General features: G+C 49.1%; 1 protein-coding gene across 3 annotated transcripts in view; it reads right to left on the reverse strand.

The window, feature by feature from the left end:
- Nucleotides 1-7,018, reverse strand: part of TGFBRAP1 (transforming growth factor beta receptor associated protein 1) — a 42,342-nt gene extending 35,324 nt beyond the window's left edge. For all 3 annotated transcript variants that reach the window (XM_059721027.1, XM_006265081.4, XM_019485021.2), the window contains exon 1: nt 6,840-7,018. The gene's annotated coding sequence lies outside the window, so the exon portion shown is untranslated. The remainder of the gene's footprint in view (nt 1-6,839) is intronic.
- Between the last annotated feature and the right edge of the window lie 467 nt (nt 7,019-7,485).

Here is a 7,485-nt window from a genome sequence, read left to right on the forward strand (position 1 = left end):
TAGTTAGGGCCAAAAAAATGCAACACTCACAACCCACACCGAATGGTAACTTTGGACAAAGGTTAAGAATCATTCAAACCCTCAGTAACACTTACATTTTAATGGAAAGTGGTCAGTTACATTGGGGGGGGGGGAGGGTGTCAAATGCATTGTTATTTCTGCCTTCTCTATTTAATTATCTACATGTGCAGTTTCCATGCTTGCCCATAAAATACACAGCATAGTAATTAAAAAAAAAAAAAAAAATCAAAGAGTTACCTATAAAACATTCATTGAATGCAGCAGTCAACACCACTGAGGTTATGAAAATTCTTGCCAAAACCACGTTAGCAGTATTTTTTATATGAAATCTCTGCCAAATACACTTGCCCTCTCACAGAGGAAATAACACCAGGGGTATGAATGGATATTTAATGCTTGTTTCACATAGTCATCATCAACAGGTGTTGGTACATAAGGCACTTGAGCTGATGTCCTCCTTAGCACTCTAAGTATCAGGAGACCAAGCATTTATGGCTTTGAATCAACTAGCACTAACTAGCTTCTCCTACACTTCTTTAGGACTGCCAGCAAGCAACTCTCCCAAATGCTTCGCAGAACTAGTGGGGAAGAAGCATAGGTCAGAAAGGCAGAATGGGACAGTTATATTTATAGTTATATTGTATAATTATAACAGTATATATTGTATAACAGTTGTATTGTATAACCTTTTGTTATCCTTAATTCTGGTCGCTAGCTCTAGTTCTGCCAAGGCAGAGACGGAACTAGGGCTGGTGACCAGAATTAAGGATAACAAAAAGTCTTTTTTCAAATACATAGGAACTAAGAAGAAACCACTAACCACCAAGGTGGAGCCCCTACAGGACAGGCTTGGCAATCTGGTGATTGCAGTAAAGGAAAAAGCTGATCTCTTCAACAAGTTCTCTGCCTCCATATTTCTGAGCAGGGACCAGGACAACTCCCCCACTAGGATTACAGACAGGCTCAGGGGACAACGCCATGCCTAGGGTCAAGGACGATTTAGTCAGGGAACTCATGGAGGGGTAGGATGTATTTAAATCAGCAGGTCCAGGTGCTCTTCATCCGAGGGTACTGAGGAAATTGGCAGAGGTCATAGCAGGGCCCCTGGCATGGCTGTATGAGCGCTCGTGGTGCTCTGGCCAGTCCCAGAGGACTGGAAAAGGGCCAATGTGGTCCCCATTTACAAGGAAGGGAGAAAGGAGGACCCGGGTAACTATAGGCCAGTTAGTATCACCTCAGTCCTTGGGAAGACCTTTGAGAAAATTATCAAGGAACACATCTGTGGGGGCCCAGCACAGGAGGTAACGCTCAGGGGCAACCAACACAGGTTCACTGCTGGCAGATCCTGCCTGACTAACCTTGTTTCCTTTTACAATCAGGCCAAAGTCCTTGGATGAGGGCACTGAGGTGAATGTTATCTACCTGGACTTCAAAAAGGCCTTTGACACTGTTTCTCACCTCATTCTCATAAAAAAAACCTAGGCGACTGCAGCATTGATGCCTACACAGTCAGATGGGTGACAAATTGGCTCAATGGTCACACCCAGAGAGTGGCGGTGGACGGATCTTTTTCGACCTGGAGGGATGTGGGCAGTGGAGTTCCCCAGGGCTCGGTCCTCGGGCCTGTGTTATTCAACACCTTTATCAGTGACTTGGAGATGGGCATGAAAAGCACACTGTGCAAATTCGCTGATGACACAAAGATGTGGGGAGAAGTGAGCACACTGGAGGGGAGGGACAGAATCCAACTAGATCTAGACAAGTTACAGAGGTGAGCGGATGAGAATGGAATGGAATTCAACACAGACAAGTGCAAGGCGCTGCATCTAGGAAGCAGGAACCTGCAACATACCTATAGGCTGGAAAACACCATGCTCAACAACACAGAGGCTAAAAGGGATCTTGGAGTCATTGTTGACTCCAGAATGGACATCAGCCGCCAATGCGAGGAAGCATTCAGTAAGGCTAACTGCACCCTGTCATGCATCTACAGATGCATCACAAGCAGGTCCAGGGAGGTGATCCTTACCCTTTATGCAGTGCTGGTCAGGCCACAGTTGGAGTACTGCGTCCAGTTCTGGGTGCCGCACTTCAAAAGGGACGTGTCTAGCATTGAGAGGGTCCAGAGGAGGGCCACTCGCATGGTCAGGGGGCAGCAGGCCAGGCCCTATGAAGATAGACTAAAGGGCCTGAATCTATTCAGCCTCCACAAGAGAAGGCTGAGAGGGGATCTGGTGCCCGTCTATAAACTCACCAGGGGAGACCAGAGGAAAATAGGTGAGGGCTCTGTTCTCCCAGGCACCACCTGGGATAACAAGGAATAATGGCCACAAATTGATTAAGAGCAGGTTCAGGCTTGATATCAGGAGGCATTACTTTATGGTTAGGGCTGTCAGGCTCTGGAATGGGCTTCCAAGGGAGGTGGTGCTCTCCCCTACCTTGGGAGTCTTTAAGAGGAGGCTAGATAGGTATCTGGCTAGTTTGCTATGATCCCAGCACTTGATCCCGCCCAGGGCAGGGGGTCAGACTTGATGACCTGTTCAGGTACCTTCCAACTCTAGAAACTATGGAACATGGGTGGCAGGCCTGGCCACCCAGCACAATGCAGCGGCCAGAGCTGTCACCCACCTGTGGGCCATTATTTATTCACTTGGTGGGCACCTACCTACAGGCTGCACCTAATCAGTTAGCAGGGTAGATCTGGCCCCCAGGCCATATTTTGCCCACCCCTGACACAGAAGGCCACAAGTAATGACTACTAGTCAACATGTATCAAGCAGAGGTAAAAATAGGCAAAATAATAACCCCTGGGAACATCTATCCAAATATTTCAAAACTGGTGGCACTTTTACACGTGATCTGGAGGTTGGAGGGGGTGCTTTAATTAGAGTGGCTCTGGGAGCTGCTCTAATTAAAGCACTGCCGCATCTTGCGCATCAGCATTCCCATGCTTCAAAATGGTGGCGATTAATTGAATCTCCTCTGACACTGCAATTACACCATGTCAGAGCAGCCTCAGAGCTTGTGTACAGGCACCCTGGGTGACTAAAGGAAAGCTGGAAAAAATGGTTTATAAAATATCTAAAATAAAAGCAGGGGAAGCTATGCCAGACTGAGTGTCTCAGTCTTGTCTGATCCTATAAACTAAACAAGTCCAACCTGGGCTAGTACTTGGATGGGAGACCAATTTGGAATGCAAGGCACTACAGACAGGAGTCATGGGTCACATTAAGACAATGCAAATAATCAGAGAACAGAAACTAAAACAAGCAGCAACATTATTTAGGCCTGGGGTCACTGCTGAGCTGACAGCTGGGAAGAAGTAAAAGTGACCACACCAGAGATGATGAACCACCCAAGCTTCAGTTTAAATCAGGATACCTGGCTTTCAGAGGTAGTGAGTATCTTCTCTTTGGACTCTTGAAATGAATCTGGGATGCAGATTTGAAAAAATTGGTTTAAGTGACCTAGACACACAAACATTTAAAAATAGTACACTTACAAACGTCTGGTTTGCCTTCTAACAGTGAGAACAGTCACACAAAGAAAGATATTAGACAGAGGCATTGCAAAGGTTTGTCTGATTGTGCTGTTTGTTACCTTGTATTTGCATGGAGAGCGACCTAGATTGATTAGCAATTTATAGTCGATCAAAAGATGCGTGTCCCTGAATGGACAGCAGTATTTTAAAATAGCAGAATTCTTAACTGATAGTTGCTAACATAAATCTGGTCCAATTTAAGCTCTTATGCGAGGGGAAAAAAATAGAGAATTGCTGTCATGTTTGGTTATATAATTTTCTAGAAAGTACCTATAAAAATACCAAATTAAGGGCTTATCTGGGCCATTTTAGAAATCCTGCTTTGCTTGGAATTTAAATTAGGCTTTTTACCTTAGACAATCGAAACAAGCTCCAGAAAAGAAATTACTCAGGGTAAAATGATAATACAAGTTTCTGGACAAAGTAAAGTAGGCACATTCTCCTACAAGGTTATCAAAAGCGGAGCATAATGTATTCAACAAGTGAGTACTGAAGCCAAGTTTGGTGTCAAAACAAAAGGCTGAAAAACACCCCGCAGGCTAGAATGCAAAGCTTACCCCTAGGGCAGTGGTTCTCAACCTTTCTGGACTTGATGCAGGCCTCCCTAACTTTTGTTACTGAGCAGCACCTCATTTCAGGAACTAATGCAATCATTCCCGTGCTAACCTCCTTGTAGAGATGCCAGGCAGTGGGGGCAGGGCAGCTGGCACAAGCCTGAGCCTGAATTTGTTTCCTCATGTCTTGCAGCATCCTACAAAAGTATCTCAGGGCACCTCAGCACGCTGCAGCACCCCGAGAATCACATCTCTCAGGACTCCAGGCTGCCCTTCCTACCTGAAGGTGCACATGAAGTTCCTGTAGCCCCAGGAGGGAAAAAATAATATGTGCCTCACTGGGGGAGCTATACACTTCTGATCTTGACCAAATCTTAGTGCCAAAAGTTCCAGTATAAAAGGAACTTGACCCACATCCTGCAGGACCCTCCCCACACCCCCCCGGGCTGTTTTCCTGTCACTGGCCTGCTCATGATCCTCCCCCTCTATGCGACATTGTTCAGGCTGCAGTTGGAGTACTGCGTCCAGTTCTGGGTGCCGCACTTCAGGAGGGATGTGGATAACCTGGAGAGGGTCCAGAGGAGGGCCACTTGCATGATCAGGGGGCAGCAGGGCAGGCCCTACGAGGAGAGGCTATGGGATCTGAACCTGTTCAGCCTCCACAAGAGAAGGCTGAGAGGGGATCTGGTAGCCATCTATAAACTTGCCAAGGGGGACCAGCAGGCAATGGGAGAGTCCCTGTTCTCCCGAGCACTACCAGGAGTAACAAGGAATAACGGCCATAAAAGTTGACTGAGAGCAGATTTAGGCTAGACATCAGGAGGCGCTACTTCACAGTCAGGGTGCCTAGGATCTGGAACCAACTTCCAAGGGAAGTGGTGCTTGCTCCTACCTTGGGGGTCTTCAAAAGGAAGCTAGGCAATCACCTTGCTGGGGTTGTTTGACCCCAGTACTCTTTCCTGCCATGGCAGGGGGTCAGACTTGATGATCTGCTCAGGTCCCTTCTGACCCTACCAACTATGAAACTATGTCTCTGGGCAGAGTTTCACTGGGCAGCATCTACTGACTCCCTTGACTTTAATTAGAGGGCCAGTGGGCCCTGGCTGGTGTTTTCTGCTCAGTGTCACCACTTGGAGCACTTGTTTTAAACCTGTGACCTCACTCCCATCCCTGTTTTCTATTTAGTTGCTCTCCAAACTCAGCTGATGTGTCCCCAGGGGGCTCCCTAATAAGGGAGGCTTGTAGTTCTTCCTTGATGGACCCAAGCCCATGATCCATGAGGCACATCAAAAAGCCTGTGCTACACAGGACTCCCAGTGACTTTGGGGCTGTTTTCCTGTCCCTTGTCTGATCACATCTCCAGGCAGAATTTCACTGGACAAATCCACTGGCTCTTTGGACTCATCTGAGGACCAGTGGGTACTGGCTGATGTGCTCTACTCAGTCCCCACCTTGGAGGGCTTGTTATAAAACTCTGACCCTCACTCCTATCCGTTTTGTTTTTCAGGTGTCCCAAGTAATCAGGTAGTGTGTCCTTAGCATCTTCCCTTATTAAGGGAGGCTTATAGCTTTACTTGGTTGGCTCATGTTTCCCTATGACACATTAAGAAACCAGTGTCCTCCAGGGGGGCGCTACCACTTTCCTATGCTGCTGGCTGGTAGGCCACGGAGCAACAAGAGTCCTGAGTCACTGCTTTCCCCACCTCCACCTGGACCAAGCCTCCCTCCCCTCTTGGGGGAGTGGGAGGCTTCCTGCACTTGTGTTGCACAGGGGCAGAGAGCATCCACTGAAAGGGAGAGGCTAGGCCTATTCAGATTAGAAAAAGATGCTTGAGGAGAAACATGAGAAGGCTTTACAAAACACTAAATAGCAAAGAGAAAGTAAATAGGGATTTATGACTTACTATCTTGCACAATTCAAGACCTAGGGGCCATAAAACAAAACTAGTATGTAGTAAGTTTCAAACTAAGAGGAAGTTTATTTTCCCCCCCACACAGTGTATAACTGAAGTCTGGACCTCACTGCCACTGGATGTGATGGAGGTTGACGAGTCTAGCCAGATTTAAAAAGGGATTGGACAAATTCTTGGAAGAAAGGGGCATCGGGAGCTACTGAGCAGGGGAGTTAGGGATACAGCCTCTAAACTGGACCTTCCTAGACTCAACCTGCTGGGGACTGGAAAAGGAACAATGAAAAATAAAACCCTGGTCACACCCAGTTCATTCTCCCTTTCAGCAACTGCTCTCTGCTGCCACGTGACACAGGCCTATTTGACACATACTGGGAACACGGGCATTATGCCGCCAGATCAACAGTGAGCCCCTCTGTTAATACAAAGGGTGAGTGGATATTTATCGACTGAATTTGTGGCACAAATAAAAGACAACACGTGGTCGAGAGTGAAGGTCAAAAGATCAGGGAGTGCAGGGGGGGAGGGGCACGCAGAGCACCGTGCCCACTGGCCCTCAAATGAGTGCAAGGAATCAGCAGATGCTGCACAGAGACGTAAAGGGACAAGGGACAAGAAAACAGCCACACAACACTCGGAGGGCCTGCCAGGGGCTCCTTCCTGGACAGACATACTGCCAGCTTGGGGAGGGGCGGGACAAGACTGGCCGGGGCGGGCCCCGCCCCACCCGACGCCGACCGCCTCTCTCCAACGCTGCCGCATCCCTCCGCCCCCCCTGGGGTGCGGACGTGACGGGCCCCGCCCCGCGCTCACCGGCCGGGGCTGCCCGCGCCGACGTCTCCGGCCTGCCTCCGCTCCCAGTCGCTGCTGCTCAGCCGGCCCGGCTCCCGCGCAGCTCCGGGCCCCCCGCACCCTGGCGGCGGCTCAGGGCCTGTTCGCGGCGGCCGAGCCCCGAATCGCAGCTTCCGCTGGGGGCGGTTCCATTTCCGGTCACGTGGGAGGCGCCGGCTTGGCCCCGTAATTGACAGCGGAAGGGGCGGGGCTGGCGCCAAAGAGTGGGATGGAACCCGCCCATGGGGTGGTCAGGCAGGGTGCGAAGCGCGAGGGTTGAGGGCTGCGCACGGCGGTTTCCGCCCATGTACCCGCCCCGTCCCCACGTGCGCCTATGGTCTCGGGGCCTGTGCGTGCGCCCGCCGAGGCTCGGCCCCGGACAGGTCCGGCAAACTCCTGTGCGGGCCAGTAGGGTCACGTGTCCTCATTGTTAGTATTGTTATTATCATTCAGGTATCCAGGTCGTAGTGCTATTGGTCTAGAGAAAAAGGCAATCAGGACTCGTAGTAGGGATGATATCTTTTATTAGACCAACAAGATTTTTGCAAAAATCTTGTTGGTCTAATAAAAGATATCATCTCTTCTATGAGTTCTGATTGTTATTATCATTCATCATCATAATAATTTC

The sequence above is a fragment of the Alligator mississippiensis genome, chromosome 1 (genome assembly GCF_030867095.1).
Source record: "Alligator mississippiensis isolate rAllMis1 chromosome 1, rAllMis1, whole genome shotgun sequence".
Classification (NCBI taxonomy): Eukaryota; Metazoa; Chordata; order Crocodylia; family Alligatoridae; genus Alligator; species Alligator mississippiensis.